Source organism: Mustela lutreola, chromosome 18, assembly GCF_030435805.1.
Source record: "Mustela lutreola isolate mMusLut2 chromosome 18, mMusLut2.pri, whole genome shotgun sequence".
Classification (NCBI taxonomy): domain Eukaryota; kingdom Metazoa; phylum Chordata; class Mammalia; order Carnivora; family Mustelidae; genus Mustela; species Mustela lutreola.
The window spans coordinates 19,468,291-19,494,852 of record NC_081307.1 but is presented as its reverse complement, the minus strand read 5'-3'; the positions used below and the strand labels follow the sequence as shown (position 1 = coordinate 19,494,852).

The window sequence follows — 26,562 nt, the reverse complement described above, 5'->3', positions numbered from 1 at the left end:
TGTTTTACTCATGTTGGTACTTGGTAGGCATCGTTTTACTAAGACAACTCCTACTCTTTTATAGCTATATATTAACATTTTACATAGTGCTTTTACTTCCATAGGCTGTAAAAATATGAATTGTATAATATTCACTAATGTTAAAATAAAAATCCTAAGTGATAAGAAAGTGTTGTGGGGTTTTTTTCTTTTAATTGGGAGCATTTTTACTTTTTTAGTAACTCATGAAATAATTGTGTGTCCTGCAATCAGTCACATCTTATATTCTGTGAAATACTGTATGACAAAAAACAATGCAAAGATATAATTTTCTCTATCTTTTTTTTTAAAGATTTTATTTATTTATTTGGCAGAGAGAGATCACAAGTAGGCAGAGAGGCAGGCAGAGAGAGAGAGAAGGAAGCAGGCTCCCCTCTGAACAGAGAGCCCGATGTAGGACTCGATCCCAGGATCCCGAGATCATGACCTGAGCCAAAGGCAGAGGCTTAACCCACTGAGCCACCCAGGCGCCCCCTCTATCTTTATAATTATCACTAGATCACAATCAGTATTTTTGGCAGACATCTTAAAAACAGAGGAATATACCTACAATTGTGACTATGGGCACATAAATATACAATGCTGAGAGGAAATAAAAACATTATTTGAAAGTTTTCTGGAAAAGATAAATTTTGTCCAGTGTTGTAAAGGAAGAGAAGGACAAGCAATTATGGAAAACAGGTTAGAGAAAGTAAAAGAATGGGGAAGGGATCTGAATGAGGAAAGATTTTTACAGTTGCGATTGATTAGGGGCGCCTGGGTGGCTCAGTCAGTTAAGTGGTTAAGCATCTGCCTTCAGCTCAGGTCATGATCCCAGGGTCCTGGGATCGAGACCCTCATCGAGCTCTCTCTCTCTCTCTCTCCTCCCTGTCAAATAAATAAAAAAATTTAAAATATAAAATGGACAGTTTTTAGAAAAATAAAGACATGCGAGTTAAATCAACAATAACAATATATCCTTTCCCATATCAGTCAGAATAGCTAGACTGGTTTGGAATTCACGGTGTTGGTTAAGGGTGTGTGGCAATTACTGGGGAGACCATACATTTGGGTACATCTTTGGAGGGCAATATATAGAAATAACTCAAAGTTCTGACCTAGAATTTTACTTCTGGGATTGTAATATCCCAATACATGTATTGATAAATTTGCATACCAACAAATATATCTACAAAATGACACTGCATGTAACTATGAAAAGAATGAAGTCCACTTATGCTGATCTGACATGATCCGCAAGATATTTTTACAGGAGCACAGCAAGGTACAGAAGAATCTACAATATGCTGTTTTAGTTCCAAACACACTTGCATTGCATAGAATTATATTTTAATGTATCTTTATCAAAGTTATATGTACGTATTTCTGAAAATCAAAGAGCTCTAGAGGGTTCAAATAAAACCAGCATCTCTCTTCCCCTCAACCCTCATTTCTGCTTCTCAGAGGCCATGTCACTTTCTAAACTTGTAGCAGTTTCTCTTGGTACTGCCTATTTCAGGATAATATGTTACATAGATATTGATTGATTTAATTTTTTAGATTACGGACCGTTGACTTCCTACACAGGAAGATGGGGATTTGGTTGTCTTACACAATCCCCCTCCAAGATGGACATTTCCCCTTCCCCATCCTTTTAATATAGTTTGACTGTATTTTTAGTGAAATCAATTATGGCATCATCAATTATTATACTTCCTTTCTTCTATATCTTCTTACTTTCATTGGTTAAAATTTTCACCTTTTCTGTTTGCTTAATTTTTTGTGGACTTCTCATGTATTACACATCACTAATTCATCCCCAGACTCCTCTCCAGAACTAAACATCAGTTAATATGTAAGTTTTTAATCCTAGTTTTAGAAATGCCTCCTGGGGCTCTCGTTCCATCTACAGGGGTTGTTCTCTAGTCCTGGTGCAGAATGTCCGCTGGTGTGGGGGGAGTAGTGTTGCAGGAGGGAGCTTGACACCTAAAGGCTTTATAAACAGAATTTCAGTCCATCCTATTAACAGTGCCAGCTGCAGAGGTATCTGGATCCTTCCATTCTTAAGTGTTTCAGGAACTCTGCAGGGTCAATCTGCCTCTCTCAGGGTGTCTTTCTTTTGCAGGCATTTAAGTTCTTAATAATTACTGCTGGTCCTGAGATTTGAAAATTTTGTGCTTATATTCTTGTCTCTGAGAAAGAAAGCCATGCTTTTCTCTCATTTTGTATGGTTTCAAGAGGGAATGAGAAAAATTTGTGTCCAAAACAACATATTTAACCTCCATACTTAGAATCTATCTGGAAGTACCCATATGAAACTGAACACGGTCACCTGCGGGGATGGGGCCGTAGGTCTATTTAATGAAGGGGACCATAGCTCATATATTTAATGAGCTGTTATTGGCTGTTTTGGTGTTTTTACCATATGTTTGCTTATTTTTTTCAAGAAAAGCACATTTTTAAAACTCAGGATCTCAGTTCAGAAAAAGTCAGAATAAATCATGAAGGTCAGGCGCTGGGTAGATTTATTCACCAAATCCAGAGGAGTCAGGTAACTTCTTGAAGTGGACAGAGGTGGTTTAAGAAAAGAAAAAATGTAATGGTGATTGTGAATTTATGGAACATCATATATTTCAGCTTGGATGGCAGGGATAGGAAAGGGATTAATTGATAAAGGAATGATGGTAGAAATAAATCAGTAGATTTAAAAATTGAAAACAGTGGCTATACTCTTACAAAACACATTTTGGTGATGTTTACCATAAGAGACAAAGAACTAAACTTGATTATTAGTCTAATTCAGTATGGCACTTTCAGTCCCATGTTTTCAACGATGAAGCAAGTAGATTAGTCTAGCAGATTTTAAATTGAGATGAAATGAGTTTAGGAATGAAAAACAATAAACATTTGTCATCTATGGCATATAATGCTTTACTCTTTGCAAGCTCTAGGTGTTATAAGAGTTAAAGATTCAAGCTGGAAAATCTACCAAAAAAAAAAAAAAACCCACTGAAAATCTATACTTTTTTATGTCATTGCTCTTTGGTACTAAGAGGTTCTCAAGAAGGTGAGTATCTTATGTACCGTTTGTGCTGTAATATTTTATTACAGTGAGTGTACAGAAGATTAGCTGTTTCAAAGATTCGTTTGAAATCAGATTGCACATCAAAACTGCATTGTGCCCTGCTAAGTAAGCAAATTTAAGAAAGAGGAGAAGGTGATGTCAAGACTTATTGCAAAATGAACAAATAAAGGAAAAAGATTTGCTTGGTGTTTAGCCTATTAAGGCATAGCCAAATGTCAGTCTTCATTTATCAACTTAAATATGTTTTTCTAAAACTTACAAAGATTCAGTCTATGGTAAGTATCCTTTAGCTGCTATTTGGCCTTGAGAAATTAAGCCACACAAAAGTACTAACTAGATTATACTAAGAACTCAATTTCTCAGTGATTATTTACCACATAAATATGTACATTAGTAATTCAGATACAGATATTTGTTGACTTCTTTGTTATTTTTCTGATTATAAAATTAACACGTGTTTTTGTTCCCCAAGACTTGAGATTTTAGGTCACAGATAAACTTTTCTTCCACAATAGTTATACCACCAAAAATACAACACACAGCATTTCCAGTCTCCAGGGATTTCTCCCTTCCAAAAAGAAGAGGCAAAAATAAACTTTTAAAAATCCATCAGTTGAACCTCAGGGAGCCAGGATGAATACGAGCTAGCTTGCAGCCTGAACTGTACTTGCTGGAAATAACCAGGAACATAGGGAAGGATCCCAGGCTGGAGCTACGGAGTTTGTAGGGGCTTGAAACTAGCAGAATGGGGGGGCCTGCAGGCTTTGTGAAGGGGTAGGATTGCCCTGAGGCCAGAATTCTCTACTGACAGCATCTGAGCAGACTGAACCTTGAAACAGCAGTCAGGAGGAGAACCTGAATCTTAGACCCCCCCTTCTGAGCTAAAATCTTCAAGAAGGTCCTGAAGGGTCCTGAGACAACTAAACACACACTGAGAGAAAAACTGGCTAAAGCAGAAGAAACCATCCAATGAGATGCTCAGAGATTACAGACAAGCATAACGTCGTAAAGACTACCAAAACTAGATAAAGCCAGCCACTAAGAGTGAGAATGAACAGACAGCAAATCAGACCCCAAAGAATCAGATGCTGGGACTAAATACAGAATGCACAAGAGCTACGTATGGAAGAAACTATGGAATGACAAAAACAGTTTAAAAAAATAAACCCATTGGGATTAAACAGATACACTTACCAGATCGAATTTCTAGAAATAAAATATTTAATTGCTGAAATCAAAACCTCAATTAAGAATTGTGGGTCCAGCCATGACTGAAACTGGTAGTAGACATATCCTTCTATCATAAACTACAACAGTGTCCAATAAACACTTCAGGGCTTTGATCCTTGAGAGAAAGGTACCAGTGTGCTGACCTCTGTATTCCCTCACTTTCTTGCCCTGGGAACACTTTCCAAACTGCAGTAGAGGAATGTGAAGCCCAAACACAAAAGAAAAGTTGCGTGAGGTGGAAGAAATGAAACCGGAGTTGAGACGGCTCAGGTAGTGGGAATCTGTGGGACAGAGGACCAGAGAAGAGGGTGCTGTGCAGAGGAGGTGCTTCAGAAACCTGCAGAGGGAAACTGAAGTCTTTGAATACTCAGAGCACATAAGCCAGTCAAGACTTTAGGACACATGGCAGAAAGCAGTGACTGGAGGTCACACAGCCCTGGGATATATCTGAGTTCAAATCAGTCAGGGTGTGAAGGCCCCACTGAACAACCCAAGAAGTGAGACGCCCGAATAGGAAGGCTACAATAGAGTAAGAGTGATTCTAGACCCATCCCAATAAAACCCAAAATAAATCTATAGCAGGCACAAGCTGATCTGCCCATATAGTAACCACCAACCAGATACAAACTTTAAGGGCGCTTAGAAATACGTTGGAGAGTTCAAAGAAAAAGATTCTTTGTAGAGGGCTCAGCTTGGACTCACCAGATGGTGAAGATACTGAGCTGTTTCTTATGTGGGACTTGCTGAAATCTCTGGGGTCCCGGGGAAGACCGTCTAAATAAAGATTGAGTTCTTCACCATCTCAGAGTCCTCTGTGAGCTTTGGAGCTCGTCAGGTGCCAGGACAGCTGCTGGGGGCTGGGCACAGCTCGAACCAGGATCTGGGGCAGCAGCCTTCTGCAGGGGTCCAGCAGACTTACAGGTGGCTCTGGAATTCCAGGATGGAAGGTGGGATGTAGGAGCAGCGATCCGGGCTGGGGCAGAGTCCCATGCTATCTGGGAATCCCAGACATACCACAGCTGCCTGAACTGAGCGCTGGTGAAGGCAGGCAGCCACCAAATCCCAGAGGAAGCTGTAGCCTTCAGGAACTTAGCACTAGAGAGACCATGCAGAGAACAGGCTGGGGGCAAAGTGTCTCTGGAAGCCTAGAGAGTGAGCCATACCAGAACCGGGAAGAGAAAAATCCCTTCCTCCTCCAGGGTCCTTCTAGGACCCTCCTCTGACAATGTTTAACACCAGGCTGGCTGGCAAATGAGAAACATTTACAAAAATCGATCTTTGCCATTACAGGGTAAGGCAAAAAGGGTGAATTTGAAGCTAAAAGGAAATTGATAAGGACCATGATCCACCCCTTTGACCCCTCAGCTTTCCATGCAATGTCTACACACTCGGAAATGCCAGACAACAATGTGACGACTCTATAAGAGCCCAACAATCACCGGATACACCATGGTGGCGATGTCAGTTACCCTTCAAAATCTGCTGAATATTCCGTTGCCTGATGATTAAACTGTAAAATTAACTTCTAACAATCTGTATAGAAATATTTTTAATGGAAAAGAAAGAGATGATGGATATTGTTTACATATACCGGCAAGCACATATGATATGAAGCAAAAGGAAGGGGCGCCTGGGTGGCTCAGTGGGTTAAGCGTCTGCCTTCAGCTCAGGTCATGGTCCCAGGGTCCTGGAATCAGATCCCAGTCAGGCTCCCTGCTCAGTGGCGGGGTCTGCTTCTCCCTCTGCCTGAGGCTCCCCTTGCTTATGCTCTCTCACTTTCTCTGTCAAAAAAATAAACTCTTTAAAAAAAAGCAAAAGGAAAATATGAAAAGTAACTATAACCATTTCTGTAACTGGTCACAAGGCCCTAATTGTTGTCTATGGCTTCCTTTTTCCACCATCCATTCTTTATTTATCCAACTTCAGCCAGAAGAATTAGTTGATCAGGACTTTTTACCTGGTAAAGTAATCTAAACCTTCATTCCTGAAAGGGCTCAGTCAGTCATCCTGCCTTTTTATTGGTCGCTGTGGTTTTCCCTGAGCTTTTAGTATGGGACATGGAGTTCCAGAAACCTACAAAATATCCTGGGTTACAGTCCTTCTTGCCTCTAATGAGTAGCAGAACCCAATTTTTTCTTGGTATTAGGGACCAATCACACGTAGGAGGACAACCCATCTTTCTGCCTGATTTTTTTTTAAAGATCTTTATTTACTTATTTATTTGAGAGAGAGAGAGAGAGAAAGAGAAAGAGCGGGTGAGCCAGGGCTGGGGTCAGAGGGGAAGAGAGAGAATCGTCAAGCAGACTCTTCTGCTCAGTGTGGAGTTCAGCTCAGGGCTCGATCCCAGGACCCTGAGATCATGACCTGAGCCAAAATCAAGAATCAGGCACTTAAATGACTGAGCCACCCAGGCACCCCTCCACCATTGCTTTTAAACTCAGAAATTCCTGTCCCAATTTGATAACTATCTTGTCATTTATTTTTATGGTTTGTATTTTCTTTACATTTAACTAAAAAAATTCACCTAGGATTAATTTTGTTAAATGGTTAAAAAAAAAAAATGAGGACCTAACTCTAGATCTCCCTACAAATACCTAGCCAATTTATCTAGTACTATTTGTAGAGTAATTCTTTCCTTTTGCCACATAATACAAAGTGAATTGTCTTTTAAATATTATTATATACCTAAATATGTTTTAAGATATTATTCTCTTTTGAACTGACTTTCCTTATAACCATATTGTTTTAATTATCATAACTTCACAATGTTTTCATATTCCATAAGACTAGCTTACCTCCCCCTACAAAAGCCACACTTAAGTTTCTCTTCTTTCCAAAAATGTTAACTATTCTTACTTGTATGTCCTTTCAGATGAACTTTACAATTGTCTTACCATCTCTCATCCCCAGTGAAATCACTTCAAAAATCACAAAATAATTTCAGAAGAAATGACGCTATACTAGTCAGGTTCTGCACAGAAACAGAACCAATAGGATGTACCTGTATACAGAAAGAGATTTACGAGAAGAAATTGGCTCACAAGAATTTGAAGACTGACAAGTCCCATATCTGCAGGGTGAGTCAGCAAGCTGGAGACCCAGGAGAGCTGATGACTTAGCTCTGGTCCTGAAGCCGGCAGGCTCAAGAGCCACTGCTTCAGTTCAAAGGCCGTAAGGCAAAAGGGATTCTCTTAAGGAAGGCATTCTTTTGTTTTAGTCAGGCATTCAACTGACTGGATGAGACCCACCACATTAGAGAGGGAAATCTGCTTTACTTAGCCTGCCAAGTTAAATGTTAATCTTACCCAAAACAGCTCCACAGAAACACCCCGAGCAACAATGGACCAAATATCTGGATACTCCATGGCCCAGTCAAGTTGACAAAAAATTAGCTAACATAACACCTTCATAATATTTTTAGCCCATCCAGGAACAATTATCTCAGTAATTTTTCTTCAAAATGTATGGCTTTCATTGTCTAGGTCATACTACTTCTGATGAGGTCTTTTCTAGAACCTATGTACTTTTTGTTGTTTCTAAGAATGGGAATTTTTCCCATTGGATTTTCTACCTGATTATTGTTGGTACATAGAAAAACAGTCAATTACTCACCTACTTACCTAAATTCTTAACAGTCCCAACATTTTTTTCTTACTGATTCTCTTGAGTTTTCTGGTAGTAAATCATATTATATGGAAATGATGGCAAGTGTGTCTTTGCCCATTCCTATAGTATTGCTCTTATTTCTATTTCCAGTATTATTTCACAGATTATAGTTCACAGGACAATGTAAAATTCTAATAAAGATAGCAGAAATCTTGGGGCGCCTGGGTGGTTCAGTGGGTTAAGCCGCTGCCTTCGGCTCAGGTCATGATCTCAGGGTCCTGGGATCAAGTCCTGCATCGGGCTCTCTGCTGGGCAGGGAGCCTGCTTCCCTCTCTCTCTCTCTCTCTCTCTCTCTCTGCCTGCCTCTCCATCTACTTGTCATTTCTCTCTGTCAAATAAATAAATAAAATCTTTAAAAAAAAAAAAGATAGCAGAAATCTTGATTCCCTGTTTAATAAGGTCATCTCTAGTGTTTTCAATGAAGCATAATATTTTCCTGTTGATTTGAGATAAATACTTGATCTTGTACTCTTTATTTCCTGGATTTATAGGAGTCTGAGAAAAGGAATGAGAGTTGAGTCATCTCAAATGCCTTTTCAGCTTCCACTGATGATGACACATTTTTCCAATTTGACCTCCAGATGTGCTATATCTGCTTTATATGCTTCCACATATTAAATTATTCTACATTACTGTAATAGAGCCTGATCACAGTAGACCATTCTTTTCACATCATCGTCTTAGACAAGCTGAGTCCCAGATATCATTACTCATCTCCAAATTGGAGGCTAAAAATTATATCTGCCCCATGTTACAGGGATTAGATGAGATAATTTATATAAAGTAAACTTAATTGCAGTACTTAATTAGCACAATGTCTGGCTCCTAGGTACATTCAGCTCGCAGTACCATTATTATTGTTATTAACCAAAAAGACTGAATATGGTTTGAGTGGGGAAGACTGTATTTCCTGTGGGAATTTTTATATGCATGAGTGAGATGTTTCTTAAATTTCCTTAAAGAAAATATAAATCATGAGAAGGAACAATGAAAAGTTATATTCTGAAAAAGAATCTGAGGGTTTTGGAGGGGTGGGGAATGGGACGTTGGGTGAGCCTGGTGGTGGGTATTATGGAGGGCACATATTGCATGGAGCACTGGGTGTGGTACATAAACAATGAATTCTGGAACACTGAAAAGAAATTTTAAAAAATAAAAAATTTTAAAAAGTTATTTTCAGTGTATTTTAAAACTATGTTGTTAGTTTACTCCTACCACCTTGCAGGCTAACTAACTCATTCATAGTATTTCTGGGCAGCGCTGGCCTCATGGTCATGTGATCAACATAGCTGCACAAAACCCAGGACAACTCGAGGGCCCCACGATTGGGGTCTAATGGTCTCTAGTTACCATCTTCAATTTTTTAATAATGTCACTTTGAAGTTTTGTTTTACAGGTGAAATCTCTGGGACAATGGAGATTGTGCAGGGGCACTGAAGTCGCAGCTCACACACAGTTCTCCTTCCCACCCGCTCCGCACCTCCCCGGGCTAGGTTCTTGGCTATCCTCTGCCAGCCCAGCCACACCCTCCCCAGCCCTGCCCAAGTGTTTGCTTCCAACCTCCAGCCCCCTGGCAGGGACCTGGGTGCAGGTATGCATAGGAATGGGGCGGGGCACCCACATCCCACTGCATTTGAGGGCCTAGGTTGGCGGAGGTCATCCTGCCCTAAGCTGGCAGTGCCCTGATGCATCATTGGTAGCCAGCCGGAGATCACAGCTCGGTGGAGACCAGCCTTTCACCCACTCCTAATCCCAGTACTTAGACCTTTCTAACTCAGAGCTTGCAGTACCCTCGGGAGTGGCCCATGCATGTGAGCTGGAGCACCAGGCCTGCGGAAAGCCGAGATGTCTGCCTGAAGTTCACAGGGGAGCTCTCCACCTGCAGCGTGGTGGTCTATCCCGACAGCTGCCGGCGGGAGCCCGCGGAGCAGCGTGACGCCTGCGCAGATGCAACCCCGGGAGTCTTGGGATCGGGTCCCAGCGCAGCAACGGAGACACGTGCTCACCTTGCCAGCGTCCACATGCGTGATCCCTGAAGGAGTGTGATACCTGCTTCGTGCTAAAGGAGCCCTCTCTCTTCCTCCACCACCTTCCTGCGTCTAACTGGTATACGCTCTTCCGGCCAAGGTACCATGAAATATGAATGATGTAATTTTGATGATTCCACATAGGAGTTGAATGTTCTGTTTGTATTCAAACCTGGCATTGGAGAATATAAACATGAACGGGGAAAGCCGTGTTAATAATTTGATTATGATTATGATTATTTTAGAAAGAGAGAGGTAGAGCAGGAGCAGGGGGAGAGGCAGGCAGAGGGAGAAGCAGGCTCCCCGCTGAGCAGGGAGCTGGGTGTGGGGCTCCATCCCGGGACCTCCGTGACCATGGCCAGAGCGGAAGGCAGACACTTAACCGAAGGAGCCACCCAGGCATCCCAATAATTTAACATTTTTAATTTTTATTTACTGAACATGACATTAAGTAGCTCATAGAAAACATCATGACAAGTTGAGGGAGAGAGAAAACAGAAGGGGGAAAAAAAAAAAAAAGAACTTTAGACTTAAATACCTTAGCCCTTTTTTGTGCTTTTTTGAACACAGAGCCCTGTATTTTCATTTTGCACATGGCTCCAAAAATAACCTAGCCGTTCCTTCCCTGGTTTGTGGAAATTTGGGCCAGTGTGCAACCGTGTCTGTGAGTTTGGTGAGATACCAGATGGTAAGCAACAAATGAGGAACAGAGTTATAGATGATGCGATTTGGTAGTGGATATTGATTCTTCTCAAAATTGTAATGGAGACTATGATTTCATATTTGGAAAAAATAAAAAGAATATATTAAGATGGTAAGGCTGCTGCTCCTACACCGCCCCCTGCCCCCCCCCCCCAAGGTGTGGCCACAAGCAGCCTTCAGCTCTGAGAGAGCTAGTGGCCAGAGAACAGTCGTGGTGAACCCTCTGACCGGGTTCCTCATGGCTCATCAGTACCACGTAGGGACTCCACTTAGCAACCACATTCCAGATGGGTTCACTTTAAAAAGGTACACTTTATCACTCCAGTAGAATGTAATTTATAAAGAATAAATAATAGCAAAACATAACTTTTTTAAAAAAATTTTACATTAAGCAGAAGCTATTTAAGTAAAAATAGGGGTTTGAAGGACACACAGAACATAGCCTGAACTGTGTGGCAGAGCCAAGGGCTGAGGGCAAAAGACCAACAGAGAACCGAGACCGGAGACAAATTAGGAAGGAAATGATGAGTGACAGCCACAAAGAAAAAATTCGGGAGCTGGCAAGTAGGGACATCAACTTGGTTTTTAATTGACCCAGCATTCTGGTCACCTCACTATTCAATAACAAGTAGGCACATCATCATCTTCAAACACAGAAGAATAAGAACAATTGTTTAAGTCACTGAAGTTGTTCTTGTATCCTAAACTTTAGTGATTACAAATGTCATACAATGTCTGGCTAGAGAGACATTTTCATTGGAGATGAGCCTGTAGAGCTGACCAGCGCTTTTGAAAAGCAATTGTGAGGCTGTCTGTATTTGAGATCCTGCTACTAGTTTCTCACTAAAATGATTCTTGAAATTTTTCAATTAGATTCCTATGTATTTTGAAAAACCAATTTCGGTTCTACCTTTCAACTAAATGAATGAGTCAGTGTATCATGCAGACAGGTGTGGACTTGCATAATTATCAGATGAAATGATCCTTGTATAGAACAGAAAAAGATGGGCAAGGACTTAATGCAGAATCCAAGAAGACATAACTTTTTCAAAAAAGATAAATTGGAAAATATACATAAAGAGGTGAAATACATTTAGCCCATCATTGAGAATAGTGTGGTTCACTAGGCATGGCTCTCGAGCCAGACTTCCTGAGTTCAAATCCTGACTCTGTCACCACCTACCTTTGTAGTTAAGTAAGCTTCTTCCACTTTCCAGTTCTGGGCCTTTTCACATGCCAGATGAGACGGTGACAGTGGCTGAGTCCTGGGGTCTTTGTGAGAACTAGAGGAGAAAATGCCTATGGGCATTCAGTTTAGCAAACACTTAATAAATAATGGTTATTAATATTCCTAAAATAATATCCCTCATTCATCTAAAATCAGCTAATTTGTAACTTGTTCATAAACTTGACCTTGAAGATGAAAACAAAAGTAAAAAATCCATGGGCTATTGAAAAGTTTAAAATGGTGCTTGTTATCATAAGGAATTAAAAATAGGGAAAAGAAAATATTTAAAATAAATTTTTAAAATAATATCGCCAAATGCCTTAAACCTACCCTATATATGTATTGCCTGTTTTCATTGTAGTCACCATCTTCATCTATTGAATTTTCTTGGTATTCAGGCACCTTCTTAAGTTTATTAAGTATTTCATGGTATATGTGTGAAATATAGAGTCAATACCTAGGACTATCTCTGTCTACTAGTTTTCTTTCTCCCTAAAAATAGAAAAGAGGATTGCCTGGGGCCAAAAAAAATCCTGTCTTCCTGTCAGCAACTTCTGCTCATATCTCCATGATTCCAAATTATATATTCATATAATTTACATTTCTCACTCTTAGTTTAAAAAAAATCAAGTTAAGTCAAAAGCTAAAATGCATCCCTTTTTATAGCAGAAAATTGCTTCTATTGCTCAAAGCTAATTTAAAATAAAATCTGGTCATCCTGAAAAACATACGTGTGTGTGTGTGTGTGTGTGTGTGTGTGTGTGTGTATTTTTTAATTTGGCTTCAGATCACTAGTCACTCATATTCCCACACAACACCTTTTTTAAATGTAATGTTTTCCTTGAAGAAGTGGGAATAAATCTTTATTCTTGTTGCAAAGCATTGCTCAATCCTGTCTTTAGTATAGTATGTGGGAACGGATAGATAACTAATATATCTTTGTTGAAAGAATAAGTGGATAAATGTATGAATGAATGAATGAATGAATGAACAAAGTAAGGCATAGCAAGCCCGAGTTGCAAATACAGTCTTTGCCTTTTTACTCCAGAACACATTTCCTAACCATGTGTCTGCCTTCTAATATTAAAACTGATAGATACAATTACCCACATACTTGAGAGCTGCCCAGTAATATACATGTCCCAACATCTAAGGTGCTTCAGCCTCAATGAGATGAATTTGTCTTCTGTGATAATAAGGGCAGATTATAGCTAACATAAATTCATCAAATATTTCATGCATATAAAATGCTTAAAGGTACAGCATCTGGTATATATATATAATATAATATAATTATATATAGAATATTCTATATATATAATATTCTATATTATATAATCATATTATATTCTCTATATATAACTATATTATTATATATTATATATAATTAATATATAAATTTATATATTATATATAAATATTATATATTTATATAACATATAAATATATATCATATAATAATATAAATATTCTATATAATATACTATCTATGATATTTATATAATATTTATACATACTTATATATTATATATCTTATATATAATATATTAATTAGATATTATATATAAATCATATATATTATATATTATATATTATATTATTATATATTACATATCTTATATATATAATATATTTATTTTTTCTATATATATGCTGGGCACTATGCTAAACATTTTATGTACACAATCTCATGGACATCCTCACCATCACTAGAAGAGTGTAGATAATCTTCTATTTCCTAGCTTGTATCTGAGGCTTAAGGAAGTTAAGTATCTCCTAAAGTCAAATAGCAGTGAGTATACAACCAAGATTCAGAGCCAGGTGTGCCAAGTTCCTGTTCTGATCTCTTCACTGCTGTGACAAATTGCTCACTGTTGTAAGAATGCAGGGAGTGGACATAGGGGACCTCTACCTCCTAGAGCTGGGGCAGGTGACAGGCTGTGGTTTGGTGGCAAAGTTAGGATGCTGGGCCAGTAGTTGACGTATCAGAACAGACTGATACGTTAGACTCTGGGGGCAACAATCGATGGGGAGAAGATGGAATATTAAGACAGGAAACAGTGGAGGGAAGGCTGAGCTAGTGGCCTCTAGCCGGGGTCATATAATTCTCATCCAAACCAGGACACTTGAAAGTGACCGTGGATTCTAGTCGTAACTGTCCGAAGACAACACTAGAAAGTGGGACTGTCCTGACTAAACCAGGAAATAGGGTCACCTTTCCCATGTCCCTCTCTTGGTATTTTTTTCCTTTTATTCCTTCTTTCTGTCTCTCTCCCTCCCTTCTTTTATCCCCACCCTATTTTCCCTCTGTCTCTCAGTGGCTCTTTCCCTGTGCCTCAAGTGGCAACAGTTTGCCATGATTATCGGAAACCGGGAAGCTCACGAAGGGCTTCATATTTGAACTTTTTTGACAAATGCTACAAACGAATATTTCTCCTTTTGCTATATTAGTTATCTAGTGCTTCATAACAAATTGCCCTCAAAATGCAGTGTCCTGAGCAAATATTTAATACCTCACACAATTCCCGAGAGCAGCTGAGCTGGGCGATTCAGCCTCCAGGTCACTCACAGGGCCGCGGTCAGCTGTGAGCTAAGACTCGTCATCGGAAGGCCTGACTGCAACAGGATGACTGACTTCCAGGAAAGCTTCCTCCCCTGGCTCTCAGCGGGAGGACACTGCTGCTTCCACGTGGGTCACTCCATAGATCTGCTCATGCCCTGCCAGCTAACTCCTCCCCGAATAAACTATCTGAGAGAGAGGATAGAGGCACAGTGGCTTGTAACCTAGTTTCTAAAGTTTCCCTCTCTCACTTCTATTTTATTCTAGTCATGAGAAACGAGTCAGTAAGGCCAACCATGCTCCCAAGGATTGGACTCTGCCTCTCGAGGGGAACAATAGCAAAGAATTTATGGACACATTTGAAAACACCATAGTCCATCCTCTGGCCACAAATTATTTGCATTCTTCCCACATGCAAAATACACTCACCCTTCCCAAAGTCCATGAAATCGAATGGGTCAGCTCAAACTCCAGAATCTTGTCATCGTATCAGTTCCTGGTATGCATGAGGCTCCTTGGGTTGAGTCCAGTGTAGCTCCTCTCAGCCTGAGAAGTGTGAACAACACCGACAAGCTGCCCACCCCGGCCACACGCACACCCACGATACAATGGTAGAACAGAGACAGGATAACCATTGTGGGCATTCATGTTTAAAAGGGAGGAAACTGGGACAAATAAAAGAGTCAGTGGTTTATAGCAATTCCAAAAGCCTCGCTGAAATGTTGGAAGGTCCTTCCTTAAGATTCGTTCTTACTCCTGTGCAGTAATATTTTCTAGGGCTCTGAGCTCGGCTCTCTGGGCTCTTGGTTCTACCTCTTGGTCATCCCTCCTTTTTCATGAAATGCAGCACGTGTGTGCAGCTGTGTGATTTCCTCAGTAGTTTCCAACTGAAGAAGTTGGAAGTCCAAAGGACTGTATTCATCATGTATTACTGTTTCTGTCTCCAGCAATGTTTCTATGAAGATAATTCTCTTTAACACTTTACGGGCTCTCCTACGGATCTTCCTAGGTTCTCTAGAGCCAAAAGCCACACTTACAAATGCCTTTGAGATAAGACCTTTGCTGTATTGGTCATTTGCTGAGACACTGGGGGCTTGACTGAAGCTAGAGTTGCCAATTCCAAGAAGTCTCGCTCTTAGTGCTGTTCACTGGAGGCCTTTGCCCCCTGCTACCTGGGTCTCTCCATAGGGCTGCTCATGATGTGCCAGCTCACTGCTCCCGGAGCAAGCGATCTGAGAGAGAGAGGAGAAGGTCACGGTGTCTTTTTTACCTGGTTTTTGAAGTTTTCCACCATTAATTCTGCTTTATTCTATTCATTATAAGTGAGTCACTAAGTCCAGTCAACAGTCAGGAGGAGAATTGGCCTCCACTTCTTGAAAGGAGGAGTATCAGATAGTTTGTGGACACAATTAAAGTTACCGCAGGGGCATAATTTTTCAAAGTTTACTTTTTATTTAATGTTTCTATTTCCAAAAAAAAAATAACAAAAGATAAGGGAAATGCTATGTGAGCTATTGATGTTATGTTATACCTGTGAAAAATTAGAAAACATACCTAAATATTCAGCAATGGAGGAATGGCTTAAGGCATTATAGTATTTCTACCAAATAGAATATGGTGAAACTATTTAAAATTATTCTGAAGCCTGTAGAGTAATACGAAAAATACTTGTCACAAATTTATGAAAGAACGCAAAATTGTACGTTGAAAAATATGCACAAAAAGACCAGATGGGAACATACTAAAGTAACAACAATGGTGTGGTAATTGGTGAGATCTTGGAAGATTTTTGTCTTGATCTCCAAGTTTTCTGTAAATGTATTGTTCTGTAATGTATAATTCTATTATGATTTTTTTTTATTTTGAAAGAGGTAATTAAAGATAATAGTGACTTTCTCCATAAGGATTCAGTGGCTATTGGTGTGCTTTTTCATGTAGCAAAAAATAGACAACTCAGATTTATAGATTGGCTTGTGAAGGCTCATGTCAGTGGTGGAAGAGATAAGGAAGCGAACATAGGTGAAAGTGGTTTTGGAGAAGAATCTAATAAAGGAAACCAACATGGTATTGTTGAGCACCCCAGGGAGTTAGGTGGTGGTCCTGTTCCAGGCTTGAAGAGGCAAAGAGGGAGAGAGCTGTTACAGAAGCTGTGCTCTTCACGTGTCCGGCTGTGGGAAGGGAAACAAACACCACCCCCCCACACGTTATCTTCTGACCCTCTAGCTCACCTGCCTACCTCCCACTAATTGAACCAACCAGAATCCAGAGTTCAAAGGAATCCTTTGATACAGACCTTAAAAAGTGAGCCACCCATAACACAAAGAAGGGTAGAGAACACATCTGAAAGAGCAAATGGAAACATCCAGCACAGGAGATTATTTAAAATAGCTAGGCAATGCTCTTCTTTGGTGAGAAGGTTCTTGTGTAAAATTTATATGTTTATACTAAAAATTGACATCAGTGTTTGAGGAATATACATTTTGGCATCAAGCTGTTCATATAAATATGTCCAGATAGCACACTACTTACGGACATTTTCACGTTTAGACATAGACTGACTATATTGTAGATCATGGCAATTCAGATCTCTTCTTCTTCTTCTTCTTCTTCTTCTTCTACTTCTTCGTGTTCGTCTTCGTCTTCGTCTTCTTCTTTCTTCTTTCTTCTTTCTTCTTCTTCTTCTTTCTTCTTCTTCTTCTTTCTTCTTCTTCTTCTTCTTTCTTCTTCTTCTTCTTTCTTCTTCTTCTTCTTTCTTCTTCTTCTTCTTCTTCTTCTTTCTTCTCCTTCTCCTTCTCCTTCTCCTTCTCCTTCTCCTTCTCCTTCTCCTTCTCCTTCTCCTTCTCCTTCTTCTTCTTCTTCTTCTTCTTCTTCTTCTTCTTCTTCTTCTTTTTTTTTTTAGAGATTTATTTACTTGAGGTTGGGAAGGTACCAAGGGAGCGTGAGAGAGAATCCTCAAGCAAGATACCCCATTGAGCAGGGAGCCCAGTTTAGGGCCAGATCCCTCACACCCTGGGATCATAACCTGAGCCAAAACCAAGAGTCAGAGGCTCAACCAGCTGAACCACCCTTGTGTCCCAATTCAGATCAGTTCTTGAATCTGGAAGTCCATATCTCAAAAGGGTTTTATGTAAGTTTAGACCGTATACAAACCTGCAGGATATTTTTGATAACGAACACACCAGTGAACCTCTTAATAAAGTTATCCGTATTCAAATAACAGCTGTGAAAGTGGACATTTTCTTTGCTGTTGAACTTCATTATGAACTTCATTAAACCATGTTCCTTGTGTTTGGTTTCTTTTTTTCTGCTCACCATGTATCCATTACCTATCAATACCTCAGACACAGGAAGTCATCAAAATTTGTTGAATGGATGAATGAATGGATTTATTAAAGGGTTTTCACATGTTGTGTTTCCATTTTGTTGTTGAGGAAACAAGAAATATCCTCATGAAATGTCAAAGAATTTAAATAAGTTGTTTTTTTTTTTTTAAGATATTTATTTTTGTGAGAGTGATAGGGAGCATGAGCAAGGGGAGGGGGAGGGGCACAGGGAGAAGCAGACTCCCCACTGAGCAGGGAGCCTGACTCCATGGGACTCGATTCCGGGTCACTGGGATCATGTCCTGAGCAGACACTTAACCGACTTAGCCACCCAGGCGCCCTTCAGTACTTTGCTTGAGATCAAACAGTTAGTGAGTAGCGGAGCTGGAATTCACACCCAGACTTTTTGATGCAACCATCTGAGGTAAACAAAACTCTTAACACAGGTACTTCAGTCATATGACTCATCCCGCCCGAGATAGGACCAAGTTCATGCAGTGCAAACAAGATAAAACTTCAACTTGTCTTCAATATCTCTGGAAATAAACATAATGTTCTTCCAAATGAGAATGTTCCATTATACAGTTTGACATAAATGTACTCTTTTTCTATATGAATGAACAATATGGCAAAATAATCCTACATCCCACTGTCTATTTAAGAGAAAATCTTCTGTACTATACTTGAGTCTAAAAGTGGTTGTCTCAAAGGTGGTGCTGTCTCTAGCGAGAGCATGGTTTTGTCAGAGTGCCGAGAAGAGGTAGTCCTGTCACGGTGCAAAGGGGCCAGGGATGTGGAGTGACCTGCTGCGCTCAGGATGGATAATTGTCTTGTCCATAATGCCAACAGCACCTTCGCTCCCTTACGCGAGTCTTCCACTTTTGCTAAGTTAAATCTTTTACCTGACTCTATTTACCACCCCAGGCATATTTAATATTCTTTAAATAAAGTCTAACGATGGCATTTTACTGGCTTCTCTGTGAACTTTAACTTCCCAGACTTGGCTTCTTTTTTTTTTTTTTTTTAAGATTTTTATTTATTTATTTGATAGACAGAGATCACAAGTAGGCAGAAGGCAGGCAGAGAGAGAGGGGGGAAGCAGGCTCCCCGCTGAGCAGAGAGCCCTATGTGGGGCTTGATCCCAGGATCCTGAGATCATGACCCGAGCCGAAGGCAGAGGCTTAAACCACTGAGCCACCCAGGCGCCCCCCAGACTTGGCTTCTTAAACTATTCCCTGAGAGGGACACCTGGGTGACTCAGTTAAACATCTGCCTTTAGCTCAGGTCATGATCTCGGGGTCCTGGGATCAAGTCCCGCGTTGGGCTCCTTGCTTGGCGGGGAGCCTGCTTCTCCCTCTCCCTCTGCCCTTCTGCCTGCTTATGCAGGTCTCTCTCTATCAAATAAATAAATAAAATCTTAAATATATATATATATATATATATATATATATATATACATGGACAAGACAATTATCCACCCTGAGCGCTGCAGGGAGCCTGGGTGGGGTGGCTCAGTTGCTTAAGCGTCTGACTCTTGATTTTGGCTCAGGTCAGGATCTTAGGGTGTTGAGATCGAGCCCCATGAGACAGGCCCGCACTGGGCAGGGCGTCTGCTCGAGATTCTCTCTCTCCTTCTCCCTCTGCTCCCCGCCACCTCAGGTGCTCTCTTGCTCTTTAAACTAGATAAATGAATTTTTTTTTTTTTAAATCAGATGAGCCACATGTGGAGTTTAAAAGAAACCAACCTGATCCCTTTTGATGCACAGTTAAGAGCAAAGAACAACAGTCTGGGAGTCAGGAGGCGTGGGGGTCTTGGTTGGTTGACCAGATGGTGGAACGGTGTGACCCTGGACAAGCTGTCAGTCCCTTTAATGCTTCTACTTCTTCACCTTGAACATGGAGGACGAGGAAGTGACTTTTCAAACCTGCAGCCCCAACACGGTGTAAGGAGCAAACTTAAGCCGAACAAAACAAAAGCAGAAAGAGAAGGGTTACACGTGGAGTAACTGACAGATAAAATTCCAAAAGAAAATTTCATATATGCCCTATGTCATCCAAATGGAATGGGTATGTGGAGGCCCCACTGTGGCAGACATGACCAGTTCCACTTTTCTAACTCTGGGATCTTTGATGCATCTCATTTAGAAGTGACGTTTTCATGGAAGTTATGGCTAATGGCAGCGGAGGCAGCCAGAGGTACGGTCTTCCGTAGCAGGCTGTAGTCAAGCAGACTGGAGTCATGAAGGAAATGCAGGGGGATTCTGAAAATTAAGATCTCAGAACCTCAAATACGGATTCAGACCCTGCTACCGTGCTCCGTGAGCCCAGTGGCAATGATGAGCCCGTGCACCCCCCCTGGGCCTTCCTTCGGATTCCTTTCTGCAGGCTCCAAATTCTAGGAAATCCAATCTTTCCTGTTTTTCAGATCCCCCTGGCCTTTTCTAGAATCTGTCTCCTTTTCTCCATTCCTCCTTGTCATGGTCCAGTTCAAGATTTCATTCCCTCTCAACTGGTCAGGAAGAAGAGTTTCTAGACTCTTCTGTCTTTCCACTTGATTCACTAGACTGCTTTCAGAATCGTTCTAACATAAATTTAGTATCTTTTTTTCTCCTGCCAAAGAACTGGTAAGTGGCAGAACTGGAATTCATACCCAGAGTTTGTTCTCCTGCTTAAAATTGTTTGAAAGCTCTCTAGTGACTATCAGGTAAACTTCAAATTCTAAACAACACCCAAGATGTATTTCTTTTGTTGTAATGAGCTGACACCTACTTCATCTTTTGACTGTTCCTCTAAGTTCCCTTGTGCTGGTCAGTTTCTGTCTGCTCTCAGATTATTCCTCATCCTTCTTTTGCTTTGCTTGACACTCGGGGTGCTGTTCCTGCAAACCACAGTTCCCCCGGCTCCTTTGCCATCAGGCTTCCAACTAAATTTCGTTTTTCTCTCTCCCTCATTCTCTGTCGCTCTGCTTTCTCTCTTCTTCCCTCCCTCCAGCTGTGTCTCCAGCAGTGGCTAGATCACCTCAGGAGTCCCCAATATCTACCAGGTGACCCCATCGTCTTGGGCTCCAGCCCTACCACTTCCCCTTTGTCCTTCGGGTCCTGGGCTCATAGTGACCTTGTGTTCATCTCACCTCACCTCACCATGGTTGCTCTTTCAACCTTACAACGTTTTTATTTTTATTTTTATTTTTTTAAATATTTTATTTATTTATTTGACAGACAGAGATCACAAGTAGGCAGAGAGGCAGGCAGAGAGAGAAGTGGAAGCAGGCTCCCTGCTGAGCAGAGAGCCCGATGTGGGGCTCGATCCCAGGACCCTGGGATCATGACCTGAGCCGAAAGCAGAGGCTTTAACCCACTGAGCCACCCAGGCGCCCCCTTACAACGTTTTTAAATTTAATTTCCCAGATTAAATTCCTCCCACTGGATTCCCTGGTGTGGGTTTTGCTTTCCTGGCTGAATCTTGACTCATATATTCCCTTCCCTTCTAGTTCCCAAAATAGGCCTCTCAAGAGAAGAAGGCATTCCCCGGGCCACAAAACCATCCCTTCATTTTTCCACGATACAAGCTTCCACTTCTCCTTTGTGCAAACTCCACTTTTCCTCTCTTCCTTTACTGTTCCAGGTACCCTGAGGCACATTCTCTTTTACCAGAGATGTACTTGGGACAGTATTGAATGTACATTTATCTTATTATTTAAAATGTCTGTACATTGGTCTCACTAACCCGTGAGCTCCTTGAAGCCAGAGACCACATTCTTTAGTTGGAATATCCCCACTACCCGGGCATACAGCAGGTGATCAATAAATATTTGTTAAACAGCAGGAATTTTGAAAAGATCCTAGGCTGATACTAAAGCAGCCTCAATAGGTTCATGATGTCGAAATTTTGTAAACATATTGGAAGCTTCTATTTTCTACATTTCTCTGGCTATTTATAACTGACCTTTTTATAAAGAAAATTAATTAGTACTTTTAGCCAAACTAGATATTTTATTCCAGTGTTGGAGGCGGTGTAAGTCATGGCAATACTTGTTCTATTTAACAAAATAATGGAATATTGATGTTTATAAATGAAATTTTTTAAAAGATTTTATTTATTTATTTGACAGAGAGAAATCACAAGTAGATGGAGAGGCAGGCAGAGAGAGAGAGAGGGAAGCAGGCTCCCCGCTGAGCAGAGAGCCCGATGCGGGACTCGATCCCAGGGCCCTGAGATCATGACCTGAGCCGAAGGCAGCGGCTTAACCCACTGAGCCACCCAGGCACCCTGATGTTTATAAAAGTAGTTTAAGTCACTGGAATTTGCCCTCTAATTTGTGTATTTTATTGTATCCAAGTTGCATCTAATGAAAGAGTAGGGATAAATTCACCAACTTCACCATTGGAAAAGTTTCATTAGCACATCATGTGTGAAGTCCAATTTAACTTTTCTACCCATTAAAAGTATTTTAAAATTCTGTAATTTCTACATTGTAATTGAATTAATATATTTCCCAATAATTCACAAAGTGACTATGCCAAGTTGTTAAATCTTAACTATTATCTGGAAATTAAAAAATGTTATCTTTAATATTTCAATGAATTCAAGGAAAGCTTAAAAGAATGAAAATTTATTATCCAGGCCCATTATTGGTTCAAAGCACAAAATCCAAGTCTCTAGTCATTTGGACTTGGGACCCTCAACCACTACTTTGATTGTTTGAAAAATAAAAACTTATGTGTCTCATATTCCAGATAGAAAAGTCATTGCGAGTCCACTGCCATCCTAGCATTTCATAGTGTGACCCACCATCAAAGAGACTGAGATGTGAGCCAATGGAGGAAAGTGTTAACAAACAGGGATATAATCTAAAGAATTTTAGAATCTGCAATGTCTAAGTATCCCTTGAAAATAATTATAGACTCAGACACTCTGGTGCTAAGACATAATTTACACTGGATAAATTCTAGCTGTTGGAAGAATCCCTGACAATCAAAATTTTGCTACGACAAATCTGAATCCAACATGCTTCTTTTGTTAAATGTCATCTTTAAATATTTATTCTTCATTTTCCCCATTCTTTTCATAGGCCTGAGAAAACCCTGGTACATTTTTTTCTTTCCACAATTATAAATTGCAATGTAAGCTTAATTTTCGTTACATTTAAAGTCTTTGATAACCCCTAAAAATACTTATCAATGTAAACCTAAACATTTAAAAATAAATTTTATTTATTTATTTATTTATTTATTTATGCAGAAGAGAATGTCTTGATCCAGAGCTAATGTGGGTTTGTACAGACCACTAGGCAAGACACATTCATTCCACCTCCCCCAACATTTGCCACACAGAAAATCCAACACAACTAACCATCTCCCCTACAGCTTGACAGAGACAGAGCTGAATATAGCCAATTATTTTGGGGGCCCCCCATGATATCTGCTTAAATAACAAAAAAGAGAAAGGGTCCTGATGCCCACTGGATAAAGATAGATGATTTTGTGCTTTAAGGCTGGAGTTCTCCGGGAAGAAAGCTTAGGAATTTGGGTATGGTATTCTGATAAGTTTTTCCTTGCATATATTTTGAAAGTAATCATTTGTACAGTAGCCTCAGGTTGAAGGATATCTAGTGTTACCTCTTCCCTCTCGATTATGATCCATCTGGCTCCTTATCTTAAGACTTAGCATCTTCAGAGAAAGAGAGCTCCTAACATTAGCAAAAAATGTTTTCAGCTTTCTACTACCCCTCATGTTTTTGTTTCTTTAAAACAGTAGGGATAGAACTAGAGAGAGAACCTTTTTGTTTCTTGCATTTATAAATATAAAGGCTGCCTCATGAATATTCAGACAAAATAAAATGTTTTGTTAGTTCTGTGGAACTTCCGGTGGAACTTCCTGTGATGAGGGAAATGTTCTAGATCTTCGCTGTCCAATACAGTTGTTGCTAGATACATTTGGCGATGGGCACTTGAAATGTGACTACTGCAACTAAGAAAACCGAATTTTAAAATTTTATTATATTTAAATTGATTTGAATTTGAATAGCTACAGATGGCTCATAGCTACTTATTGGACAGTGCAGTCTAGATATTAAGACATGAAAGGCACCAGGGGCACCTGGGTGGCTCAGTGGGTTAAGCTTCTGCTTTCAGCTCAGGTCATGATCTCAGGGTCCTGAGATTGAGCCCTGAATCGGGCTCTCTGCTCAACAGGGAGCCTGCTTCCCCATCTCTCTCTCTGCCTGCCTCTCTGCCTGCTTGTGATCTCTGCCTGTCAAATAAATAAATAAATAAAACCTAAAAAAACAACAACAATAACAAAAAGCAAACTTGAAAGGCACCAAATAGGTTCCTCTGTCCCCAGTTCTTGTATCCCTAATTTCTCAAAGCACCTCAGCCTCCATGAGCTGAAAGTGACCCGTTAAAACATGGGATGCAGAATGAAATTAAAACTGTGATCCAGTTAACATTCCTGATTGCAAACACAAGTCAATGCTAGTTGTCTTACACACACAAATATATTTTTGCAGGTATATAGGTACCCAACAGAATCAACAGGAAGCCTGAAGAATGAAGCTTGAGCTAGCACAATGAATCTGATGCATGGCCAAGATCCTGGCATCAACAACACTCTGAGGAGGACACCATTACTGGCCTTGACAGCACTGGACCCTTGCCACCATGCTGCAGGATTCTGTTGCCCTTGGTCTGCTCGCCATTGACCTTTCGACTCCATAATGGCTACTTCAAATAATTTCTCACTGAACTTTTGTCATGGTGTCACTCCTTAAAGATACTGCCAGTCCATGGAGTAGAATTATTTACCTAATTTAGGGTTCATAGACCTTGAGTTCTTCCCATTTGGGGACCAGGAAGGGGGTGCTGATGTAGGCCAACATGCATTTAAATGAAAAGTTCCGGTTTTATTTCTAACAAAATTAACCTTCGTGCAAGCTATGAAGAAGTGGAAGTAGAATCATACCAAATAGCATTTGCTATTTTTCTTAATCTTTTTCAATTTTCTGAATATGTTTTTTTATTAATTAATCACTAGCCACTAAAGTATAACATAAATTGTATAATTATAATTAGTTATAATTATATAAAATTGTTCATGAAGTTAAATTCATAATTGCCTTGGTTAAGCTAATGGTTGATGCTATTGAAATCTCTGAAAGGAAGTCTGAGCCGCACTGCTTGGTGTGCGCCCGCCATCTAGTGGCAAGACACGTTAATACCACCATAGAGATCCTAGGGGGCTTCAGAGGCCAACTTCGCCAGAGACAGTTTTTCGCACTTTATAATTTTCCCAGTGTGTTACCCAATCAACCACACATTTCTTATCTTTGGAATGATCTTCCATTACATTCAATTACATTTCATGTTAACTGCAACCTATAATGTGAGGCAAAGGGTATCTTAGCATCACCTGTAACCACATTCCCTAAACCAGTTCCCTAAGACTGTTTTTATTTTACGTATGTCCAGAAACAATATGTGGTTTGGGCATGCTATTATTCTCCCACCAAGAATATGTTGGCCACTATAATAAAAGTGCAAATTAATACAAGAGCCACTGGTGTCATGGATTGCTGACTTACAGAAGGATTTTTTTTTCCAAAAAGGGGTAAGTTTACTTTAAGAAAACATTGAAAAAGGATTATTCATATTTTTGCAGACCATTCTAGGAAGGATGGGTGAATCATAAGTAAAAGTACGACCAGATCTCATTTTCATTCCTTTCTGCCCTTGTAAATTTAGAAGGCAGTATTTGTCACATACTATACCCTAATAGCAACATCAATATAATCAATTTCTCACATAGCTGGGAGTAATAAAATTGACCTTACGCTTCAAAGATGCAATATTTCCCTCTAAGAACACTTTTAAAAGGAACGAGAAACTATCAAGCAAGTGACCTAATAAAGGTTCTGGTAGGCGGTTTGACTGAAAACGTGACATAAGGCGGATTGAATGGAGGTCCTAGAGATAGGGTAGGTCCATGGCTCCCCGGGCTTGGTTGCCATGTTATTCTGGACTCACACCATGAAAGGAAGGAAGTAAGAGTTTTAATTTGGATCTGGAAGAAGGAAGAAGATTTGGAGAATTAGTCATGATGACAGAATAGATCTGAAATCTGGGGACTAAAGAGTCTGGGGGAATGGTTCGAAGTAGATCTTGACTGGACAGAGAAGACAAAATCAAGTTTCCTTTGTGGGAAGAGGGTCTGATAACAGGGGTTTTGAAACTTTGGAGGTGAATGACTTTGATCAACTACTAAGTGGGTGGAGCTTCCAGACAGAGGCCTGTTAAGGATGGAATGACCGTTCTTAGGGTCTGGGTAAGCCAGATAGGGGGTCTATTCTCCTCTTCTTGGATGCCCCCTTTGGCCCCCTGCCTGCCTGGCCATCCACTTTCCCTTACTGTGGCCCTCTCCCTCTTTAGCTGTGGCTACTCTTTTTTCATAAATGGCCATAGCAGTTTTATCAAAATTACTATATAAAATTCACAGTTTGATGTAATTATTGAGTACCTAAAATTTGTGAGTTGGATCTACTGTACGTCTAGCTAAAGAATAAGTCTTGGGGCACCTGGGTGCCTCAGTCGGTTAAATGTCGGACTCTTGGTTTGGGCTCAGGTCATGATCTCAGGGTTCTGACATCAAGCCCTATATTGGGCTCTGAGCTGGGGCATGGAGCCTGCTTGGGATTCTCCCCCTCTCTCTCCTCTCCCCTCACCCCC

At 40.3% G+C, this 26,562-nt stretch overlaps 1 long non-coding RNA gene across 1 annotated transcript; it reads left to right on the top strand.

Moving 5' to 3' along the window:
* The first annotated feature begins 1 nt into the window (after window position 1).
* Window positions 2–25,392, top strand: LOC131820351 (uncharacterized). Its single transcript, XR_009349598.1, has 2 exons — window positions 2–10,126; window positions 24,351–25,392. It is a non-coding gene; the product is annotated as an uncharacterized LOC131820351 (long non-coding RNA).
* The last annotated feature ends 1,170 nt before the right edge of the window (window positions 25,393–26,562 follow it).